This window comes from Leucoraja erinacea, chromosome 5 (assembly GCF_028641065.1).
Source record: "Leucoraja erinacea ecotype New England chromosome 5, Leri_hhj_1, whole genome shotgun sequence".
Lineage (NCBI taxonomy): Eukaryota > Metazoa > Chordata > Chondrichthyes > Rajiformes > Rajidae > Leucoraja > Leucoraja erinaceus.
The window spans coordinates 75,575,148-75,601,018 of record NC_073381.1 but is presented as its reverse complement, the minus strand read 5'-3'; the positions used below and the strand labels follow the sequence as shown (position 1 = coordinate 75,601,018).

Sequence of the window (25,871 nt, the reverse complement as noted above, 5' to 3'; positions counted from 1 at the left end):
GAATAGGTGACGTTTCGGATAATATATAGATTTCAGCAAGGCATTTGACAAGTTTTGGCAAGGTTGGCTGCTCTGGGAGGTTAGATCGCATGGGATCCAAGGAGACATAGCTGAGTGGATAGAACATTGGCTTCATGGAAGGAAGCAGAGGGTGATGGTGGAAGGTTGTTTTTCAGACTGGAGGCCTGTGACTGGAGGTGTACCTCAGGGTACAGTGCTGGGCCCAATGCTATTTGTCATCTATATCAATAATAATAATAATAATAAGAATAATATCTTTTATTATCATTGCACATAAGCGCAACGAAATTTGGTATGCAGCTTCCAACCGATGTCATAACATAAATAACTAATAACATTTAGATTTAGATACCCCGAGAACATGGATTGTAAAAGAACAGTGAAATAGTCAAAACAGTTCAAAACTAAAGTGCAGATGTGTCTGTGCAACGTGACCATCCGAGGGAGACAGTCCAGGGGGGGTGTGGGGCACTCAGCGGGGCCGGTTCAGAGCCGCTATAACTCTGGGAATGAAGCTGTTCCTGAGTCTGGAGGTTCGGGCGTAGAAGGCCTTGTAACGTCTGCCAGAGGGAAGTAGTTCGAACAGTGCATTACAAGGGTGTGAGGAGTCTTTATGGATGCTGACGGCATTCCTGAGGCACCGTGTGTGGTAGATGCCCTCCAAGGCTGGTAGCTGTGTCCCAATAATCTTCTGCGCTCTGTGGACGACGCGCTGAAGAGCTCGCCTCTCCGTGCAACTGAGATACCACACAGAGATGCCATACGTTAATATGCTCTCTGTGGTGCAGCGGTAGAAGGTTGTCAGCAGCTGTTGGGGCAGACCAGTCTTTTTTAATGTCCGCAGGAAGAACAGTCGTTGCTGTGCCTTCTTGACCAGCGCAGCGGTGTTGGTGGACCATGTGAGGTCCTGTGAAATGTGAGTGCCCAGAAACGTAAAGCTGGACACTCTCTCCACACTGTCCCCGTAGATGGAGATTGGGGCGTATTCTCCATTATGTGACCTCCTGAAGCCAATAATCAGCTCCTTGGTTTAGGAGGTGTTTAGTGACAAGTTGTTACGTGCGCACCAGTCCGCCAGGTTCTGCACCTCCGCTCTGTATTTTGTTTCATCACCGTTAGTGATCAGCCCAATTACTGTTGTGTCGTCTGCAAACTTGACGATGGTGTTGGTGTCGAATGCAGGAACACAGTCGTGTGTGAAGAGGGAGGAGAGCATGGGGCTCAGTACACAGCCCTGTGATATGCCGGTGCTCAAGGTGATGGTGGAGGACAGGTGCGGGCCCAGTTTCACTGCCTGTGGTCGCTCCGTCAGAAAATTCAGGATCCAATCGCATATCGGCAAGCTGAGGTGGTGAGCTTGGTGGGGATGACCGTATTGAATGCAGAGCTAGTCTATGAAGAGCATCCTCACGTACGTGCCATCCAATGATTTGGATGAGAACGTACAAGGCATAATCTCCCATGAAACAAAAAAAATGCTGTATTTATAGTAATCATATATTCACAGTAATTTTCATAAAAGTGGAAATATATAATTTTGAAATATTTTGTATTGCCAATACACTATGAAATATGAGTCATAAGTGCCAGATTTAATTTTAAATAAAGTGAATTGTATGCATTCAAATGAATTGTTAATTATGCTATGGTTCCTCAGTTGTTTTGTTTATTTTAAATAAAATCTGAATTTAAAGAAGTTGTTTCAGAATATTTTCAATACCAGATATTTGCAGCTGCAAACCAGGTTAAGCTGAGGTCACGTATAATTTACATATAATTATAAAGGACATTTTTCCAACATAAGTAAAAGTTGGTCTCCAACTTGTGTTTCAGATTTGCTTTTGTGCACTTAAAAGGCAAGGCTTAGACTGTACTTTCGTTCAGAAATTGACAAATAGGTTGGTGCCCTGATGGCACAGATTTAAACATAATTTGCTATAGAATAATAAACCGGGAGAATTTTATTTTTAAGCACCAATTGTGAAACCACCTGAAAGCAGCAGCTTTAATAACAACTGGGTAGCAATTGGAATGGGAAAAATCCGTAGAGCTTTAGAACCTATGAGTCTGAAGGTGAGGCATCTCTGGTTGCCACAGCTATTCTGCGATTGGTCAAGTGGCGGCACTAAGATTGCCCCCGTGCTACATTCAGTCATGCCAAAGTTATGGGAGCTAGGCCTTCAGTGGATGTATGTACCTGGGATCATTCCCGAAAACCTCTGACATAAAAAAAAGATTAGCAGGACATTGAAAAAACTATTCAAGGATGTTTCAAATTCTCCTTGGGAAAATACAACATTGTTGCAACTCATGGCATCACTGATCCTTGACCTTTCAGGGTCACAATAGGAACTCATCTACCACAGAAGCAGCCAGTGGAGACACAGTGCTGCCTTAGTTACCACTGAACCACATTGGAGGAACAGGCATGAAGAAGAATAAAGAGAATGGCACAAGCCAATGGCTCATTACATAAGGAACTGATAATATGCTGTACAATTGCTGGGCACTTATCTGTTGTTTTTCTTTGACCCTCGGTGGCATGATCAACATCAATAATTTTAGACTGAAAAGTATAATTCTTCTATTTCATCAAACTAATGATTGCCAAACCAGAAACATTTGAGCTGTTGGTTCAAAAACATGTAGGGCGTAGTGTAATGTCTGTTGCGCTGCCGTCATTGACCTTGAATGTCAGTCGTTTAACTATATCTCTGAATGACAAATTATATATATTGCAGATTCCCCGAACTAATAAAAAAGCTGTTGGCCATTAGACTTAGAAAGAAGTAGGATCTCTACAATGAGAAGTTGTCCACGTTTTTCTAGAAAAAAAGATTTGAACCACATGTTGCTGATCAACCAAGAAACACCTGTGCAAGCAGTTTTGCATCCCTGAATGTTTTATTCCATTCTGTGCATATGATGATGGCATTTTGTCTCTGAAACGATCTTACATCCTTTCTTTGTTTCATTTCATCTTCTTCCACTCAATTTGTTGAGATGGTTTGCTGAAAGACGAGTCTTTGTGACTTGAAAGCTATATAACATAATGAAGTAATATACAGGAGTATACTTTAACAACAAGCATTTGACATGAAAGAAGGATGGACTTTAACGATGATTTGAAATGGGTGACTGGCACCATTGCATGCATGAGCAGAAAAGCAAGAAAACTGAAGTATCCAGTTTCAAACAGAAATGAATAGGAAATCCGCAGTGAAGATCTTGCACAGTATCACTGGCAGGGAACTACTCAAGCTTTTACATGAATATGACAAACACAGAGGGAAATGCAGATTTAGTATGCACAAAATCTCTTAGGAATGGCACATGCAAATAAGAATGTCACGGCTAAACAATCTTTAGATTAATGCATCGTGTACTAATGTGACCTTGACCTATCCTTTAGAGAAAACCATTTGTGGAACCAAACCCAGCTGATCTGCTACATATTGATTGTGTTTCTTAGCTCTATTGGCGTGTGATAAAAAAGGCCGTTTGTGATTTTCTAACTTCCTGAAAGAAAAAGGAAATGGGCAAACAACCTTATAAGTAATATGGGTGATCGGAGATATCAACCGGTGTCTGATTGTTTCAGATAAATTTTGTCACAAATATTTTGTAGATGAAAAAATTATAACAAAGCATGTCTAACCAACCAGGCAAAACTCTTTCTGCAATTCATTCAGCCCAAACATCCTGTTAATCTATCTGGTTGTTATTGCATTTTCAGGGCTGCAAAGCTGCAGCAATTAGGAATTTCTTGTGTCTATTGTCAATATATATGAGTATTACACACTCTTGACTATCTAATGTTGTTCCAAAGTAACCTAGTGCATATGAATGTCGTGAAAAATAACAAAAGCCTAAAGATATACTACATTCACGGAAATTGCAAAGAAAAAACAAAGAAAATAATATGGGAAGCCCACCACTGCAACCTGCCAATCCACCATTGCTTTCAAAGGTAATCTGATGGCCACTCACTCATGCCTCCTAAATAAAAGATCATAGAGAACAATGAGAATCATGAGGAACACAGCTGAATGACTGTTCCTCTGGCATTGATAATGAAAATGGCAGGTGGCTGAAGCCCTGAAAGAAGAGCTGCAGAAGGTTGTCCCAGAAGTTATTTACCACAGGAGAACCCTAGCCTTTGTCCCCAGGAACCAAACTTGAAATTTCAATCCATAAACATCCAACAGAAATTCAATGTACCGCTCGTTTGTCAAAATGGAGCTGGTACACTCATTGTGCCATTTACTCACGACTTCTGCATGCTGCTGAGCGATGGCCTCAACCTTCTCAATGTTCCTTCTCCATTTTGAGTAATCAAGGGCCAGAGGTATTTTAGAATCAATGCGGAGGTGCATTTTTTCAAAGTAGCTTTGAGCACAGCCTGGAATCATCTGCTCCATTTCCTATTAATCTCTTCCATGAAAGAGTTAAGAATAGAATGTTTTGGAGCCCGCGGCTGGGGCCTGGGTCGGTGCCACGATAGTGGAGAGGTCGATGTGGCGGTCGATGATGGTGCTGACCGACAGACGAAGACAGACCCATGGAATTGAGGACGCCGCTGCCGGGGGAAGGAACAAAGGAGGACCCGACGTGGGGAGACCGCCGTGAGGGAGGGGGAAGAACAATGGGGACACCGTGTGGTGGAACTGCCATGAGGAAGGGGCACCTGGCACGGGGGTACTTTGTAACATTGTAAGTGCCCTTTATGGGCGACTATTTGCATACCTTGGGTATGCAATCAAAGAATCTCATTGTGACTTGTCACATGTGACAATAAAGTATTCAATTCAATTCAAGTGTGGATGGTCTTTTCACAGTGCCTTGAGGTGCCTGCTGTAGACCTATGCCACAGTAGCAAGTCGGAGAACAGGGATCCCCGCTGTTGGGATTGTGAGTTTTGTTTCTGATCTGAGGTCGGGATCTTCAACTTACGAAAGGTTGTGCCGACATATTAAAAGCAGTGGTGAATTTCATCATCGCCTGTCTTCAAGATCAGAACTCTGCCACTTTTTCCTGGGTCGTGTAATGAAACTTGGTTGACAGTGTGGTGCAACAGAAGATCTTGGTCTTCCTGATGCTAAGTGCAAGGCCAATATTTCTTGTATGATTTGGGAAATGAGCACAGCCTTCAACCACACACAGAGATTGAAGAAAATGGCAAGGAGATTAACATAATCAACCGCAAAGACAAGGCACTCCTAGATATGAAGCTCCGCTTTTATTCAAAAGAAACTCAAATGGTACCTGAAGGGAAAGGACCAACAGAAAACCCATTACCGAAAGAATAGATGGCAAAGTGGCACAGCTGGTAGAGCTGCAGCCTTACGGTGCCACAGACCCAGGTTCAATCCTGATCTTGGGATCAGTTTGTTCGTCCTCCCTGTGACTGCGTGCGTTTCCTCTGGCTGTTCCAGTTTTCTCCCACATCCCAAAAACGTGTTGGTTTGTAACTGACTTTTGTAAATTGCCCCTAGTGTGTAGGGAGTGGATGAGACATTGGGATAACATAATTCTAGCGTGAATGGGCATGGACTCTGTAGGCCAAGGGGCTTGTTTCCATTCTGTATCTCTATACATGACCAGATTCATCAAGATTATAAAATCTATCCACAGCCCACAAATCCAAGGATCCACCAAAATGCAAGGATGAAATCTTCAAGTACAGAGAGGCAGACATTGCAAATCGGAAAGAACATTTCAAATGTTCCCTCAATCATGACGCTGTTTCTTGGCGGGATTTTCAAATATGGATTGGCATTATTTTAAGTGTATCTTAGGAAACAGAGGGAGAAGAATGGAGCTTGTGTACCAATGATGTGGTAAGTACATTTCTTGGTGATGTCTTTAAATACCGTATTTCCCGGGGTGTGGGGTGAGCTCCTTTGACAGCGTTTGGGGAATCTGGCCCGGGGTAAAGTTGCGGGGAGGGTAGGAGCGTTGTGAAGGAGGGGATCTGGATCATACCAGTAACCCACTTGCGACGCTCCTTGCACGGAGCCACCGCATTGTGGCCCGGGGGGAGGGGGGGGGGAAAGTAGCTCAGGTGGCTGCGAGCGGCCACTGGGCCGGACAGCGGAACCGGCCGCCACCTCAGCTCCTTCTGCCGGCCCCCGCTCACCCCTGGCAGCTCTCCGTCTAAAAACGTCTCTCCTGCCGCTGGGGGAATTTAAGGATTTGCAGGAAGCAGCTGACATGAGCGAGCGGCAGGTGAGAGGTGTTCAGACGGAGAGCACCGCCAGAGGTGAGCGGGCCGGCAGAAGGCGTTGAAGTGGTGGATAGTTCTGCTGTCAGTCCCCGGCGGCCGCTCGCAGCTCCTCAAGCTGCTTCTATCCCCGGCTACAATGCAGTGGCTTGGCGCCCGGAGAGCTGCGGCAGCGGTGAGTGAGTGAGTTACTGGCATTATCCCCGACCCCCTCCTCAACATTCCTGCCCTCCCCACAACTTTACCCCTGGCACAGACTCTCCACACGCTGTGAAAGGAACTGTCCCCCCCAATTGGTCCCTTGAACAAGTGTTGTCATTCAATTAGATGACAACTGATTCAACTTGTCCCTGTGCTCCCGTTTTCCCACCATCTCTCCACCTGCCATCACTCTTCACCCCCCCCACCCATTCAGTAATTCAGAATAAAGGAAACTAGGAAGCCTTGGGAAAATGGGATTGTTACTGTTTTTATTTTTATTTTTTATTTTTATGGAGAGGACAATCTGCGCGTGTGCGGTTAAAATTTTTTTTTAAAAAGCCGACTGACTGCCTACCTTGAGTAATTACTCACGGCACGTGCCTGGAACCATCCCATTAAGGGGAATTTTTTTTTTTTTTTTAAAGTTGTTTGTAGACTAAATGCTCAGATTATCTTTGTTCAGGAAACTCATGTAAGGCAAGATGACAATCAACGGTTTTTCAAGTTTTGGAGAGGACAGCAGTTTCATTCAAATTCACAGGCTAAGGTGAAAGGAGTCTCTATTTTTATTGACTCCTCAATTCCGTTTGTTCATTATGAAACAATTTCTGATCCATATGGTAGATTTTTGGTGATTATTGGTATTCTTCATAACCAAAAGGTTGCTATGGTGAATGTTTATGCACCTAATATTGATCACCATGAGTTTTTTAATTGCATCCTTTCCTAATTTAAATGAACATTCTTTAATAATGGGTGGAGATTTTAACTGCTGTTTGAACCCCTCGATGGACAGATCTGCATCTGATCATGTGCTTCCAAATAAATCAGCTAGTTTTATCAATTCTTTTTTACTTGACTCTGGAATGTTAGAAGTCTGGAGATTCCTACACCCAAATGACAAATAATTTTCTTTTTTCTCTCATGTATATCATAGTTACTCTAGGATTGACTACTTCATAATAGATTCTTGGCTAGTTTCATCGGTCACTGCATATGAGTATGATGCAATTGCTATTTCTGATCATGCACCATTGAAACTATCAATCAAACTACCTGATTCCATACTTAGTACTAAACAATGGCAATTTAATGCTATTTTGCTTCAAGATCTAAATTTTGTTAATTTTATTAAAGATCAGATTGCTTTTTTCTTCTTAACAAATTCTACTGAAGAAATATCCAATGGTGTAGTCTGGGATGCTTTTAAGGCATATATTCGTGGACAAATTATTTCATACTCCGCGGGATTAAAAAAACAAACTCAAAATGAAATACGTATATTGGCTGACGAGATTAAAGAAATTGATTAAAAATATTCAAAAGCTCCTAGTCTAGAGCTCTATAAGAATAGAGTTGAACTTCAATTGAGACATGATTTGTTATTAGTATCACCGATTGAGAATCAGTTACTTAAAACCAAAAGTCAATTTTATATACATGGCGAACAAACTGGTAAATTACTCACTAATCAGATTACTAAAGTGAGTAAACGTCAGATTACTAAAGTGAGTAAACGGGATGGCACATTGACTGTAGACCATGATGAAATTAATAAATCCTTTCAGGAATTCTATACCTCCCTATACCAATCAGAATTTCCTACCGATTCCAATATAATGCATGAGTTTTTAAAGAAACTGAACTTGCAAAATTTACCACATAATGAGTCTCTGTTGTTGGACAAACCCATCACGGAGGAAGAAATACAGAAAGCAATCCTTTTGATGAATTCTGGTAAAGCTCCTGATTTAGATGGGTTCACATTGGAATTTTTAAAGTATTTTTCAAGTTTATTGTCTCCCTGGCTTTGCAAGATTTTTAAAGAAGCCTTTTTAATGAATAGATTACCACAATCCTTTTATGAAGCATCTATTTCTTTAATTCTAAAAAAAGACAAACATCCTATAGAAGTGATATCATATAGACCTATAGAAACATAGAAAATAGTTGCAGGAGTAGGCCATTTGTAGGAAGAGTAGTATGGGAATACTTATTCAATACACTTGAAACATTTAAGATTGGTCCAAAATTTATTTCTAGGGTCAAGTTGATATATCATATACCTCAGGCTTCTGTACTTACCAATAATCAGATCCCCTTTTTTCAGGCTCTTTCAAGGTACTAGGCAGGGCTGTCCTTTAAATCTTTTACGGTTTGATATCGCTTTGGAACTTTTGGCCAGCGCTATTAGGGAATCCCCTAATATTTCTGGTATTGTCCGTGGGAATAAGACATATACGCTATCTCTTTATGCAGATGGTCTGTTATTATTCATTTCTAACCCTGAGAAATCGATTCCGGCAATAGTAGCTCTACTTAATTAATTTAGTATTTTTTCTGGTTATAAACTAAATCTTAGTAAGAGTGAGCTTTTTCCATTAAACAATCTAGTTTCGAATTATGGACCGTTTCTATGTAGTTCTATTCTATTTTACTTATTTAGGCATTAAGATTTCCAAGAAACACAAGGATTTATTTAAAGCCAATTTTACACCTTTAATTGACCACATTAAACAACAGTTCACTAAATGGTCACCAATGTCCTTATCTCTAATATGCCGAATCATTGCTATTAAAATGTTTATCTTACCAAAATTTTTATATTTATTTCAGATGATACCAATTATTATTCCTAAATCTTTCTTTGATATCATTGGCTCCAAAATTTCCTAAATATGGCAGAATAAAAATTCCAGACTAAGTAAAAAATACTTACAGAAATCAAAAAAGGATGGTGGTTTGCTACTGTCGAACCTTAGATTTTACTATTGGGCAGTTAATGCTCGCTATTTAACGTTTTGGACAAAAGATTTAGAAGATACCCAATGTCCAGGATGGATAAATCTAGAACGTTATTTTATGCAAGGGCTATCATTGGCTTCTATTCTCGGGGCCTCGTTACCTTTTACAATTACGAGATTGAATAAATATACGACTAAACACAATATTAAGACATACATTTCGAATATGGTTTCAATTTTGTACGTTTTTTGGATTGAATGATTTTATTTTATTGAGTCCTATCGTATCTAATTTTTTCTTCCAACCTTCTAGCACTGATCAAGCCTTTCTGTTATGGAAGAGGAAGGGATTAGTAGCTATTCGTGATTTGTTTTCGGATGGTCGTTTTATGTCTTTTGAACAACTCTCCAATAAATATAATTTACCTAACTCACATTTTTTTAGATATTTACAAATCAGACATTTTTTGAGGGCTACTCTACCCTTTTTTCCGTTACCACATCAAACCGATATCTTGGAAAAAATGTATATTTGAACCCTTATCAGAAGGGCTTAATAACGACTATTTATGAGTTGATTTTGAAATTAAAAAAAGATACATTTGATAAAATTACGAATGACTGGGAAAGAGAACTTCAAATTTCTTTATCTATAGAGAAATGGGAGAGGATTCTTCAATTAGTTAATACTTCCTCAATGTGTGCAGGGCACACTTGGATAACAATTCAAGGTGGTTCACAGAGCTCATATGTCAAAAGATAAGTTAGCTCGTTTTTATAGTCAAATAAATCCTACCTGTGACAGATGTAACTCTGAAGTGGCCTCATTGACTCATATGTTTTGGTCCTGCCCACTTTTGGAAAATATTGGAAATACATTTTTGATACTATTTCTGTAGTTTTAGGTATTGATTTACAACCTCATCTTTTGGGCTACCAATGTTAGATTCTATTCATCTGTCCTGTTCCGCCCATCGGCTGATTGCTTTTACCACATTAATTGCCAGAAGATCTATTTTATTTAAATGGAAAGATTCCAATCCTCTGACCACACTCCATTGGTACTCCATTGGAAACGATATCATGTTTAAATTTAGAAAAAATTAGGAGTGATATTGTTGAACCCTTGGTTAAATTTGATAGGACTTGGGGAAGATTTATTCAACATTTTCATACGACATAAACTGTCCCCTCTCCAGCTGTTATAATAATTTTTTTTACCGTTATACGGTGGAACGGACTTGACGACAAACAGGGACTTAAATTGTTGAAACTCTTTGCAGCCCAGATTCTGTTTTGCTTTTTTTTTTTTTCTCTCTCTTTAGTTTAGGGGGGTTTTGTTTTTTCTTTTTTTCTCTTTTTTCTTTTTATCTTTTTGTTTTTATACATATAAGTTCTCTGTTAAACACTTAACTATATTTACACCGGGAGGTCTATATTCAATGTGTATTTTGACACTGGACTCATATTTAGGTTATACCTGCCATTAATGTAACACTGATCCATATGTATCAATATCACTGGTAAGTTTTTCATTACTTTTTTGTTGTTTTGTTTTTGCTTTAGAAAAAAACTAATAAAAAGATTTTTAAAAAAAGAACATGACTACTTTCATTTACATGACATTGCTGTGTCCCAAACATTATGGTGCCTTGAAATGGGGGGGATTATGTATAAACACTGCTGTAATTTCTACATGGTGAAACCAAAATATATAAAAATGGCGTTTATTAAAATCTGACAATGTGTACTTTAACCACATGTGATTTTTTCAATTACAAATCTCAAATTGTGGAGTACAGAGGCAAATAAATAAATGATGGGTCTTTGTCCCAAACATTATTGAGAGCACTGTCGATACAGGATAATGGGTATTACATTTAGTGCAAGATATGTTTCAGTAAATGTGCAGGAAGGAACTGCTGATTGGGTTTTATCCTCATGTAGCCCAACTTTTAACTACAAAACTGTGGCAATTTCTCACCATTCCATTGAAGAATTTACATAAGTGCATGTCATAGGAGAAGTAGGCCATTCGGCACATTGTGCTTACTCTGCCATTCAATCATAAATGTTTCTATTTTGGCGAGTCGAGACAGTGAATGAATTGAATTGTTTTATTTTGGAACGTGAAAACAAGGAATTTACTCGGATCTACAGCCAAAAGCATGATGCTACTTCCACAAGTGTGGCGCTAGAATGATAGAACACCGTGAAAAGCTCGCGAATCGCACCCCCGCGCCCACGTGATCCGTGCAGCCAATCCGAGGGTTTGACTAACCAGAGCCACCACCAGGTGTCGCTAACTATAAATGTTACATAACTCTTACCCTCTCAACCCCATTTGCCTTCCCCATAACCCTTGACATCCTTACTAATCAAGAATATGACAATCCCCATCTAAAAAATACCCAGTGACTTGGCCTCCACAGCCATCTATGGCAATGAATTCCACATTTTCACAACCGCCTGACTAAATAAATTCCTCCTCATCTCCTTTCTAAAGGTGTGTTCTTTTAATCCGAGTCCTGAACAACCTGCCATCAATGCCACTAAATACACATTTTAAACATGAATTTGAAATAAATTTAAACATTTCAAAAAAATCATTAGAATAATCCCAATTTTACTTTCTGGATTTTAGAATAATTTAAGTGTTTTAATAGGTTTGACAGCTGAAATCCCAGGAGCATGGCATAGCCAGCAGTTTGTATTCTGGCAATTGTGTGAGTGGGGCTTATTCTAGCTTCCACCACATAATAAGATGTGGCCAGGTGAAGGGTCTCGACCAAAATGATGCTGATTATCTTGCTGAGTTCCTACGGCAGCTTATTATTTTTGCTCCAGATTCCAGCATCTGCAGTGTCTTTTATCACCGAGTATTAGGATTAGTATTGAGGCTGGAATGACACTTGTTTTTTTCTCAGCAGTCTGAACAGAAGATCAAGTTGGAGAGCCACATATTGTCATTGGCAGCCTGCTCACAAGGTCTGTGGAATGTAAGTGTTTACTGTGATGAATTGCGTGACAAATTTGTATGGCTGCAGGAATTGCAGATGTGATTTGCGTTTGGAATGATCAGAATCTGACTCAAGATATACTTGTGGCACGGGGAATACATGTTCCTTCAGAGTAGAATTATGCAACCTACAATCTTTAGAAATGTTACATAACTTTCAATTATATTTTGTTGTAGAAATTAGGAGCAGGTGTATGCATTGTGACATATTGAACTTGCTCTGCCACTGAATATTATGGTTGAACTTCTACATCAACTTACAGTAAAGAAGGCAGCCATTGCTTTTTTTGTGGAAGTGTAAAAGTGTCTTTTTGGAAATGCTATACAATGAATCATCTTTTTTTCCCAAAGATTTGCAATTTCTTTACCCTTTATTCAAGTATCCATGGGGGTGAAAGATTGCAACCTCCACGTGGTCCACCCTGTGCACAATCAAATAAGATCAAAGTCCTACAACTTTAGACTGTGCACGCCATACGCAAGAAGAAAAGTATCCATGAAATCCCACTCATGTTATAAAAATCTCAGTAACACCATGACCAATTTCGCAGCACAAACTTTGTGCATAGGGTCATACAGACCAAAAACTGCACTTTTGTCCAACTTGTCCATTTTAACTAAGATGCCCCATGTACTGTAAACTGCTCCCATTTGCCTACATTTTGGGCCATATCCCTCTAAATCTTTCCTATCCATGTCCAAATATATTTTAAATCTTGTAAAACCTCTCTCTACTACCTCCTCTGGCAGCTCGTTCCATATACGCACCGCTCTGTGTGAAAATACCAACATCAAAAGCTTTCTTTAGCACCCTATCTGCCTTTTAGGGAACAATGTACGTGTACTCCTGGATCTCCCTGCTCTTCAACACTCTTCAGGGCCCTACCGTTCACTGTGAAGGTCCTACCTCGGTTTGACTTCCAAAAATTCAACACCTCACAGATATCCAAATTAAATTCCATTTGACAATAGACAATAGACAATAGTGCACGAGTAGGCCATTTGGCCCTTCGAGCCAGCACCGCCATTCAATGTGATCATGGCTATTCCTCAGTTCACTTGCCCAGCCGGTCAAGATCCTGTGGTAATTCTTGATAACCATCTTTACTGTCCATAATACCACCTACAGTTTTTGTGCCATTTACACACTTAATATTCATGCCTTGAATATTTTCATCCAGATTGTTAATATAAACCAAACAGTAATGGGCCGAGCACAAATTAATGAGGGACACCACTGGTCACACCATCTTCTATCTCCTACCATGAAGCCAATTCTGTATCCCGTTATCTAGCTCTCCCTAGATGCCATGCAATCTATCCTTCCAAAGTCTACCGTGCAAAACCTCATCAAAGGCATTGCTGAAGACCATACAAACTACGTTAAGGGCCGGCACTCATCAACTTTCTTGGTGACCTTTCTTGGTATCCTTTTCTTTGCAAAATGTTTCATATTTGCGGCTTCATTTGTATATATTCAATATCATGTTTCACTAAGTGCACTATACAACCTGATTGTCTATTTCATTTGGAAGAGACTACAAAGGGGAAAAATAAGCTCATGAAGGATGACAAATTAACAGTTATGTATCATCCACCAATAAAATTGATGTTCATTCCAATACTGTATCTGCAATCTCCAGACCAGACATGAAATTGATGAATGCAAACAGCAAAAATGCAGAGAACAAGTTTTAAAGAGTTGAATTTGAAGTTTGGTGAAGGTGGTGGGGAGGAGAAGTGGGGGACGTAAAGGGAAAACTGCCTTGAGAAGGCTTCACATTTACATCCCATTTAATGGATACTTATTCTAAACCAGATACATTGACATCCTCCCAATGAAAAGAGTAAAATGCATAAGCGAAAGATTCCCTCATTCCTTTCAAGGGTGGGTTTGTGATCCGAAATGAAAGTGGGTAAGGAAGCTCTTCATCAACATCCCAAGTAGAGATTTCCAAAAGGCCCTCTTGACGAGAACATTTCTTCTCAGCTCACTCGTCTTCAGAATTTTATACATTTCAATTTCACTGCTAATTCTTCTCATTTTCACACTCAAAGAGTCCATTTATGCTCATTATTTCCTCAACCAAAAGCACCCAACCCAGTGGACTGCTAGTGACCCCTCCAAAGAAGAAACCTGGAATTAGGGAGCATCGTCTTAGGATAAATACCCATCCGTTTTAGATTTAGAGTCTTAGCGTAAAACAGAGTGGAAACAGGCCCTTTGGCCCAATTTGCCCACACCGGCCAGCGCGTCCCAGCTACACTAGTTTCACCTGCCAGCATTTGGTCCATATCCCTCCAAACCGGTCTTATCCATGTACCTGTCTAACAGATTCTTAAATGTTGGGATAGTCCCTGCCTCAACTACCTCCTCTGGCAACTTATTCCATAGACCCACCACCCTTTGTGTGAAAAAGTTACTCCACAAATTACTATTAAATCTTTTCCCTTCACCTTAAACCCATGTCCTCTGGTCCCCAATTCAATTACTCTGGGCAAGAGACTGTGCATCTACCCAATCTATTCCTCTCATCGTCTAATACACTTCTATAAGATCACCCCTCATCCTCCTGTGCTCCAACTACTCAACTCAACCTACTCAAACTCTGCCTATATCTCAGACCCTCTCCTCCTGGCAACATCCTCGTAAATCTTCTCTGTACCCTTTCCAGCTTGACAACATCATTTCTCCAACACGGTGCCTAGAAATGAACACCATACTTTAAATGTGGACTCACCAATATCTTATAACACTGCAATTGCTTTTGGATTAGGGGGAAATTTTTCTATCAAAAAGTTGGAATTATCGATAGTACTGCACTTCTGATTTTGAATCATTTTATTCAACGCGACATATAGTGCCCTCCGTAATGTTTGGGACACAGACCCATCATTTATTTATTGCCTCTGTACTCCAGAATTTGAAATTTGTAATAGAAAAAAAATCACGTGGTTAAAGTGCACATTGTCAGATTTTATTAAAGGCCATTTTTCTACATTTTGGTTTCACCATGTAGAAATGACAGCTGTGTTTATACATAGCCTCCCCCCCCCCATTTAAGGGCACCATAATGTTTGGGCCACAGCAATGTCATGTAAATGAATGTAGTCATGTTTAGTATTTTGTTGCATATCCTTTGCATGCAATGACTGCTTGAAGTCTGCGATTCATTGACATCTCTGGTGATGCTCTGCCAGGCCTGTATTGCAGCAATCTTTAGCTTATGCTTGTTTTGGGGGCTAGTCCCCTTCAGTTTTCTCTTCAGCATATAAAAGGCATGCTCAATTGGGTTCAGACCGGGTGATTGACTTGGCCACTCAAGAATTGACCATTTTTTAGCTTTGATAAACTCCTTTGTTGCTTTAGCAGTATGTTTGGGATCATTGTCTTGCTGTAGAATGAACCGCCGGACAATGAGTTTTGAGGCATTTGTTTGAACTTGAGCAAATAGGATGTGTCTATACACTTCAGAATTAATTATGCTACTACCATCAGCAGTTGTATCATCAATGGAGATAAGTGAGCCAGTACCTTCAGCAGCCATATATGCCCAGGCCATAACACCCCCACCACTATGTTTCACAGATGAGGTGGTATGCTTTGGATCTTGAGCAGTTCCATCTCTCCTCCATACTTTGCTCTTGCCATCACTCTGATATGTTAATCTTCATCTCATCTGTCCACAAGACCTTTTTCCAGAAGTGTGATTGCTCTTTTAAGTACTTCTTGGCAAACTGTAACCTGGCCATCCTTTTTTAATGACTAACCAGTGGTTTTCATCCTGTAGTGTAGCCTCTGTATTTCTGTTCATGAGGTCTTCTGCGGACAGTGGTCATTGCCAAATCCACACCTCACTCTTGGAAAGTGTTTCTGATCTGTCGCACAGGTGCTTGCCGATTTTTATTTTTACTAGAGAGAATTCTTCTGTCATCAGCTGTGGAGATCTTCCTTGGCCTGCCAGTCCGTATGCGATTAGTAAGCTCACCAGTGCTCTCTTTCTTCTTAATGATGTTCCAAACAGTTGATTTTGGTAAGCCTAAGGTTTGGCTGATGTCTCCAACGGTTTTATTCTTGTTTCTCAGTCTCATAATGGCTTCTGTGACTTTCATTGGGACAACTTTCGTCCTCATGTTGATAAACAGCAATAAAAGTTTCCAAAGGTGATGGAAAGACTGGAAGGAAGACTAGATGCTGAGAGCTCTCTATACCTGCATTAAGGGGGTATTTAAACACACCTGAGCAATTATAAACGCCTGTGAAGCCATGTGTCCCAAATATTATAGCGCCCTGAAATGGGGGGACTATGTATAAACACAGCTGTAATTTCTATATGGTGAAATGAAAATGTATAAAAATACCTTTTAATAAAATCTGACAATGTGCACTTTAACCACATTCTATTACAAATCTCAAATTGTGGAGTACAGAGGTAAATAAATAAATGATGGGTCTTTGTTCCAAACATTATGGAGGGCACTGTAGATTTTAGGAATAATGGGGAATCAAAGATCATCAGGAAGGACTTCAAAGGTTATCAAAAAGAAACAAAATGCTGGAGTAAATCAGCAGGACAGGCAGCATCTCTGGAGAGAAGGAATGGGTGATGCAGTGGGCTGCGACGCTTCTTCAGACTCTTAGACTCCAGTCTGAAGAAGGGTCGCGACCCGAAACGTCACCCATTCCTTCTCTCCAGTGATGCTGCCTGTCCCGCTGAGTTACTCCAGCATTTTGTGTCTACCCATTTCTTCTCTCTAGTGATGCTGCCTGACCCGCTGAGTTACTCCAGCATTTTGTGTCTATCTTTGGTGTAAACCAACATCTGCAGTGCCTTCATTTGCTGCCTACCTGAACAAAGGAAACAGATGCGGCATTGTCACTGAAACCTGGCACATGCTGTAGTTATAACTACAACCTGACATAGGGCAGGGAGTAGAATGCCAGCAGTTGCCATGGTGCACAGATAAAAAAATCCTCGTGGACAGATCAATTTTGGCAAACTGCCTCCAAAGAACTCACTAACTGCAATTCTCGTACAAGCAACTCCGGTTATTTGCACTTTTACCATTAACCTCACATCTAACATTTTCCTCATTACCGACATTTGCTGCATTTGCATTATATCATATGCAAGAAAGAAAAATAACACAAGAATAATTTTTCAGATTCCTGATGTGTAAATGATAAATAGTCATGCCTCAGTGCAGATGATATCATTGGCAAGAAGCATAACAGGGAACGGATGTGTTAGACAAAATCAGGGGGCAAGCAGGTGATATACATTAGTGCTTGGATCTAGATACCATAATTCAAAATTACCTGACCAACTCGTCCCTTCCCACCCTTTCCCCTGCAACCGCAGGAGATGCAACACCGGTCCCTTTACCTCCCCCCTCGACTACATCCAAGGATCCAAACAGTCTTCATGGTGAGGCAGAGGTTCACTTGCACCTCGTCCAACCTCATCTACCGTATCCGCTGTTCCAAGTGTCAACTTCTCTACATCGGCGAGACCAAGTGCAGGCTTGGCAATCATTTCGCTGAACACCTCTGCTCAGTCTGTCTTAACTTACCTGATCTCCCGGTGGCTCAGCACTTTAACTCCCCCTCCCATTCCCAATCTGACCATTGTCAGAGTGCGGCCCAGCACAAATTGGAGGAACAGCACCTCATATTTTGCTTGGGTAGTTTACACCCCAGCGGTATGAACATTGACTTCTATAACTTGAAATAGCCCTTGTTTTCCGTCTCTATCACCCCTCTTCCCAGTTCACCCACCAGTCTTACTGTCTCTGACTACATTCTATCTCTGTCCAGCCCACTCCCTTGGCAACAGTCTGAAGAAGGGTCTTGGCTGAAAACGCCACCCATTCCTTCTCTCCAGAGATGCTGCCTGTTCCGCTGAGTAACTCCAGCATTTTGTGTCTACCTTCTTTCTAAAAACAAACCCTGGTCCCGCACTGTTTTAAAACACACAAAAAACCCCTATGTTTTTTGCAGCATACGGGTCCTCCCTTCCACCCGTCCGGGGAAATGAAAGTGTTTATTTTTTTGTAGTAAAGGAGGGAGGAGGGTGAAATCGCTCAGTAACTGGTCATGGCAGCTATCGAAAAAGTTGACCTGAAATATCACCTATTCCTTCTCTCCAGAGATGCTACCTGATCCGCTGAGTTACTCCAGCCTTTTGTGTCTGTCTTTGGTTTAAACCAGCATCTGCAGTTCCTCCCTGTACAAGGTATGTGCCGTTTTAACTGAACGCATAACTGAAGTCGGGTCGGGTCAAAGATAGGGTCGGGGTTACTGAAATGGTGGAAGTTACGCTCCGTTGCGTACTACACATCAGCCCATTGGATTTTGCAGGAGTGGTTTATATTGCTCCGCTATAGGATCTTAGGTCAACATGGACTTGGTGTGTCAAACAGCCTGCTTCCAAACTACTTGCCAATTCTGGAAACTGATCACCATGTTCACATTTAATGTCACAGGCATTTAAATGCTAATTCAACACTATTATACCATCCAAGCTTATCACCAAACTCACGGGACTTGGTGTCAACACCTATCTCTGCAACTGGATCCTCGACTTCCTGACCAACAGACCCTAATCAGTGAGGATAGGAGACACATCCCTGACATATGCTGTTAGAATGGAGCAGCTGGGCTTGTATACTCTGGAGTTTAGAAGTATGAGAGGGGATCTTATTGAAACATATAAGATTATTAAGGGTTTGGACACGCTAGAGGCAGGAAACATGTTCCCGATATGTGAGGAGTCCAGAACCAGGGGCCACAGTTTAAGAAAAGGAGTAAGCTATTTAGAAAGGAGACGAGGAAACACTTTTTCACACAGAGAGTTGTGAGTCTGTGGAATTCTCTGCCTCAGAGGGCGGTGGAGGCCGGTTCGCTGGATACTTTCAAGAGAGAACTAAATAGGGCTCTTAAAGATAGCGGAGTCAGGGGATATGGGGAGAAGGCAGGAATGGGATACTGATTGGGGATGATCAGCCATGATCACATTGAATGGCGGTGCTAGCTCGAAAGGTCGAATGGCCTACTCCTGCACCTATTGTCTATTGTCTAAATCATCCTCTACAATAATCCTCAAAACTGGTGCTCCACAAGGCTGTGTTCTCAGCCCCTTTCTTTACATGTTGTACACCCACAACCAGGGGCGGAAATCCTGGGGGCTACAAGGGGACACGTTCCCCCCCCCTGCTTTGAGAGATGGGGGAACGATCCCCCCCCATGTTTTGTCATCTGGACTTTATCAGCCACTTTCTAAGGGCTGAATCGGCCCATTCGCGGGGCCTTTCAGCGCCCGTCACGGCTTAAAATCAAACTGCTGCATCGAGGCGATCAAGGCTCCCGATGATGAAGCCTCCGCCGGCCGATGAAAGACCCCGTGAACGGGCCGATTCAAGCCCACGGCCCAAGCCTCGCACTAATGCATCTCGCTCTCTCCTCCAGCCCAGTGCGCCGCTTGACTCGGGGGTGATTCGGTACAGCGTGGAGTCGGCGCCCGATGAGCAGAGGGAACCGAGACCAGGTCACCACCAGGGATGCGGTTCTCTATCTGGAAGGCGGAGGGTCTGCTGTGGCTGCTGGCAGGTACACTCGGCCCGCGCGTCGCTGCTGCCTCACAGCGCCAGGGACATGGGTTTAGATCCCGACTCCAGGCGTTGTCTGTACGGAGTCTTTTTCTGCTCACTAGCGCCTTGTCTGATGTTGATCTCACCCTTGCTGCTGAACTGACCGAGCACCAGCACCGAGTGCTCGCTCTGCCACCTCTGGTTTATTTTAACAGTGGGTCTCCACAGGGTCCACGGCTGAAGCCTCCGAAGCCTCGTGTGTGAATGTGCGCATGCGTGTGCGGCCGCTAAGAAATTGGTCCCCTCCATGTTTTGATAGTGATTTCCGTGCCTGCCCACAACTGTGTATCCATGTACAAATCTAATTCATTTTCAAATTTGCAGATGACACCATTATTGTGCGCCAGATATCAAATAATGATGAGACGGAGTACAGGAAGGAGGTCGAGAACCTCGTGTCCTGGTGTCGAGACAACAACCTTTCTCTCAATGTCAGCAAGACAAAGGAATTAGTGAACGACTTTAGGAAGTGAAGCGGTGCACATACCCCAGTTTGCATTGATGGTGCCGAAGTATAGATGGTTGAACTCTTCAACTTCCTCCAAGTCAATATCATTAACAACTTCCCCTGGACCACCTATGTTGAATCAACGACCAATAAATGACACCAATGGCTCTACTTCCTTAGAAGGATTAGGAAGTTTGGCATGTCCCCAACAACTCTCATTAACTTCTACAAATGCACCATAGAAAGCATTTTATCGGGATGCATCACAGCTTTGTTTGGGAACAGCTCCATCCAAGACCGCAAGAAATTGCAGCGAATTGTGGACACAGCCCAGACCATCACACAAACCAACCTCCCTTCCATTGCCTCAATTTAAACCTCATGGTTTAAGGCCAGCAGCATAATTAAGGATGAGTAGCACCTTGGCTACTCCCTCTTCTCCCCTCATCCATCAGCCAAAGAGTATAGAAGTGTGAAATCCAGATTTAGGGACAGTAGGGAAGCTGGGTTATTAATTTAAGTGCATTTTTATAGATGGTACACACTGCAGCTATTGTATGTCAGTGGTGGAGGAAATGATTCTTTAGGCTGGTCCCTTGGGTGCCATTTAAATGGACTGCGTTATGCTGACTGATGTCAAACCTCTTGAGGTGCTCCAATCATCCAAAAAGAGTTTTGAGATGTTAGGAGGTAAGTCATTCATCACATGATACTAGGCCTCTGACCTAGTCTTGTAATCATAATATTTTGAGCTTCTAGTCAATGGTAATCTACAGGATATCAAAAGTGGGATTCTTGGCAATGAGTCATAGATCATACAGCACGGAAACTTGCCCTTCGGCCCAACCCTTCCATGCCCCCCAAAATGCCCATCTACGCTAGTTACATTTACCCATGACTGATCCATATTCCTCTAAACCCTTTATATCCATGTACCTGTCCAAATGTCTTTTAAATGTTGTTATATTACCTGCCTCAACCATTTATTTTGACACCTCATTCCAAATACCCACCACCCTGTGTATGAAAAAGTTCCCCCTCAGGTTCCTATTAAATCTTTGCCCTCTCACCTTTAACCTATGACCTCTGTTTCTTAATTTCCCTATCCTGAGAAAAGGCCATGTCCATTCACCCTATTATGTCGTCTATCTATTGAGATTCAACGATAATGCCATTAAATCTCAAAAGGTAGATAACTGTCTTTCTTGTTGGACATGTTCATCGCCTGGCTCTTTTGTAACATGTATCTATCTATCTATCTATCTATACTATTACTAAAACTCTCATCTTGACCACTTCCAGTCTGCGTTGTAATTAAATTTGTGCAAAAACAATCCCCCACACCCACCTCCCCCTCACCTCCCCCCACCCCCTCCTCCACACCCCCTGCCCCCACACACCCCCTCCCCAACATAATTTACGCGTCACGACGCACGGCACGCGCGCGTCGTGCCATGCACGTGATGCGTGCATGGAGCACATTACGTGTGCATGGTGTGCATTACGCGCGCATGGTGTGTGGTTACGTAGGCAATGACGCGCGGCCCCCCAGGATTTTGGGATGTACAAAATCTTTGCGCGCCATCTGCATGACGCGCAAATGACGCCCAAGTGGGACAGGCCCTTAAAGCAATCTACTCCTTTACCTAATGGTATAAGTGGGAATTCATACCAGAGCAAATCAACCAAATAATGAATGACTCAACATATAAATAATCTACTTAGCTATGTAGCAGGTATGCAGCTAAACATATAAAGAAAATATCTGAAGCTATTCATGTCATCTTGAAAGAAATGTATGAAAAGTGGAAACAAGAATTATGTTTCAAAATAACGTATGTATATTTTAATAATATACTCATAACCAAGCGATGTAATTAAATTACATTTCAAGCACTGAGTTTGAGTTTAGTTTATTGTCACATGTACCGAGGTACAGTGGAAAGCTTTTGTTGCGTGTTACCGAATAGTGGGAAGACAATACATAATTACAATCGAGCCATCCAATGTACAGGTACATGATAAAAGGAGTATTGTGATTAACGTTTAGTGCAAGATAAAGCCAGTAGAGTTTGATCAAAGATAGTCCGAGGGTAACCGATGAGGTAGATAATAGTTCACGACTGCTCTCTAGTTGTTGGCCATATAGTTCAGTTGCCTGATAACAGCTGGAAGGAAACCATCTCTGAATCTGGAGGTGTGCGTTTCCTGTATCTATTGCCTGATGGGAGAGAGGAGAAGAGAGAGTGGCCAGGGTGCGACCTGTTCTTGATTATGCTGGAGGCCTTGCTGAGCTAGTGTCAGGTGTAATAAAGTCAATGGAAGGGAGGTTGGCTTGTGTGATGGTCTGGGCTGCATCCACAATTCTCTACAATTTCTAGTGGTCTTGCATGGAACTGTGTGCGCAATGTGTTCGTATCATGAAACCCTTAGGAGATTGTAAGCACAACCTATAGTTTTGAGATTTTTCTGGATTAAAAAGCCCATTCAGATATCGAAACAAAAGTTCTGTTCCTGTGGGGTAATGTAACCCAAAATAAAAACATTTTAATTTGAATAATTTGTTGCATCCTTCCACAAAAAAATTTGACATTGGTTCCAATTTCACACATTTTAGCAACGGTGTTTAATCACTGGGGCCAATTGTTTTGCTGCCGATTAACAAAAACAAAATTCAGCATTTGCTCCATTCATCAGAAGCCTGTTGCTACAATATCAATACATAATTATAGAATGCTATTATTTCAATATTAGTCACTATAGCTTTCCTTATACAAGCCTAAATAAACAATAGAGACAAAAGGTGCACAGAGACCGCTGACACTTCTGGCCAAGCTGGGTCTACATCCCTTACTTATTCACTCTGAAATACTTCTTGTAAAATTAGGTAAAATTGTGTGATATGTTGCAGTGAATATATAATGTAAATTTATATGTGTAATTAATTGAAGTATCAGTTTCAAAATTCAATTAAATGATTGCAACCATTTTGCAATTAACTCTTTGCTCCATTTGCATCCCTACTGCCATCAGGCTATTAAACACTACAACAAATAAGCTCTGAAGTACAACAGACTATTATTATTATCCAGAACAAGGGGTCACAGTTTAAGGATAACGGGGAAGTCTTTTAGGACCAAGATGAGAAAAACATTTTTCACACAGAGAGTGGTGAATCTCTGGAATTCTCTGCCACAGAAGGTAGTTGAGGCCCAGTTCATTGGCTATATTTAAGAGGGTTAGATGTGACCCTTGTGGCTAAAGGGATCAGGGGGTATGGAGAGAAGGCAGGTACAGGATACTGAGGTGGATGATCAGCCATGATCATATTGAATGACGATGCAGGCTCGAAGGGCCGAATGGCCTACTCCTGCACCTATTTTCTATGTTTCTATTATTGCACTATATTTGTTTATTTATCAAGTATGTGTGCATGTGTATATATACACACTGAACTTTTTTTCTCCGGTTAAGTACTATATTTACATATTCTGTTGTGCTGCAGTAAGCTGCTCCTTGAGGTACCAAGGTCTAAGCGGAAGCTCAGAGTGGATAGAGCCTTTTCTGTTGCTGCCCCGGCACTCTGGAACACCTTGCCGCTGCAGATCAGACAGGCCACTTCACTGTCCATCTTTAAATCCTCCCTAAAAACTCTTTATTCACTGGCTTTCGACACTGGCTGAGATATTGTTCCTGTTTTAGTGCTTTTAATGTCTTTTAATTTTTACTGTTTTTATAGTCCTGTCGTCTTAATGGTTTTAGTAGTTTGTAATAACTTTTTGTTGACTTCCCATGTACAGCACTTTGTGGTAACTGATGTTGTCTAAATGCGCTTTATAAATAAAGTTATTATTATTATTATTAAGCAAGAATTTCATTGTCCTGTCTGGGACATATGACAATAAAACACTCTAGTCTCTTGTCTTAACTAGTTTTTCCTTCAAAATCTTCATAATAAGTATATTTCCTATGTTCTTGCATCTATTTTCATGGTACAGGTGCACAACCTTTTATCCGAAGTTCCAAATAACGAAAAGCTCCGAATAGCGGCCATTTTTTCGGTCCTTGAAGAAAGGTCCTTGAAGACGTTCACCGAGGGCGGCCCGCAGAGGTGACAGCGGAACCTCCGGTCGGTCCTCGAAGAAAGGGGAACTAAATCCCCATTCATAAAATAGAAGGTGAGGGTATATTGCGCGGGAGTGTTAATAATTGACAATCTGCTACTGCCTGCCCGCTGAGTTAAAAAGTTCCCACGGTAGACACACGATACACAGTGTATCGTGAGTCTTGCGTGGGAACTTTTTAACTCAGCGGGCAGGCAGCAGCAGATTTCCGCTCCCTTCAGTATCACCCCACCTACACCCCTCTGCTTCCCGGACATGTGTGTGACCCCTTCCCTCCCCGCTCCAGCTGCCCGCCCATTGCACCGGCGTGGGGGCTTTGCACTGTCTTCACGTCGGAGTTGCCAGCAGGTCAGTGCCAGTCACCGGAGACGTCAGGACCAACGGGACACCGGCCCCCAGGCCCACTGCAAGCACGGAGATTCCAGAGACCCACAGCCAGCAGCAGCCCAGCCCCGTTCCAACTCCAGAGGAACACGCTCCCCGTAGGGACAGAAGCTGATGGTGTGCAAGATACGTCTTGGTCTTGGGGTTGCGGATGAGGGGGTGCAACTCGGGCTGTGACGTCTCCGGCCACCCCCCTGTACAGGAGCTGAGACTGGGAACTGTGGGGTTGTTTGCAGTTGAAGAGGGAGGGGGCAAGGGCGGTACAGTTCCCAGTCTCAGCTCCATTCCAGGGGGATGGCCGGAGACGTCAGGACCAACGGGACACCGACTGCAAGCACGGAAATCCCAGAGCTTCACAGCCAGCAGCAACTCTAGCCCAGCCCCGCTCCAACTCCAGAGGAACCCGGGTTGCGGATGAGGGGGCGCAGCTCGGGCTGTGGGCGAACTGCCACTTGTCGCTGTAGCGGCGCATTGGGGAGTGGGTTCTTGTTGGTCCTGACGTCTCTGGCCACCCCCCTGGACAGGAGCTGATAGACGTCAGGACGACCAGAAGCCGCTCCCCGATGGGCCGCTACAGCAACAAGTGGCAGTTCGCCCACAGCCCGAGTTGCGCCCCCCTCATCGGGACACCAACCCCCAGGCCCACTGCAAGCATGGAGATCCCAGAGACTCACAGCCAGCAACAACTCTAGCCCAGCCCCGCTCCAACTCCAGAGGAACCCGGGTTGCGGATGAGGGGGCGCAGCTCGGGCTGTGGGCGAACTGCCACTTGTCGCCGTAGCGGCCCACCGGGGAGCGGATTCCTCTGGAGTTGGAGGGACAGGGAGACACAGCGGCTTTTGAGAATGGTGGGCAATCACTTCCAAAATTCTGCCCACACAGTCAGTACACCTCTCCTACACTTGTCTCCCGCACTAAGATCATCTCGCAGAGAATGATCCCAGCCTAACCCTCCCTATTCTCTCCTATTCTGCAAGAAAAAACTACATTGTAGACTCAAACTCGCGATCGAGTAACTGCGAGTAACTTAATTTGAAGTTAATATGATAATATCCTT

The 25,871-nt window shown here is 42.4% G+C and overlaps 1 protein-coding gene across 2 annotated transcripts in view; it reads right to left on the bottom strand.

The window, feature by feature from the left end:
• The window catches only part of ahi1 (Abelson helper integration site 1), a 210,924-nt gene that overhangs the window by 62,976 nt on the left and 122,077 nt on the right, over positions 1-25,871 (bottom strand). The gene's annotated exons all lie outside the window — the stretch shown is intronic.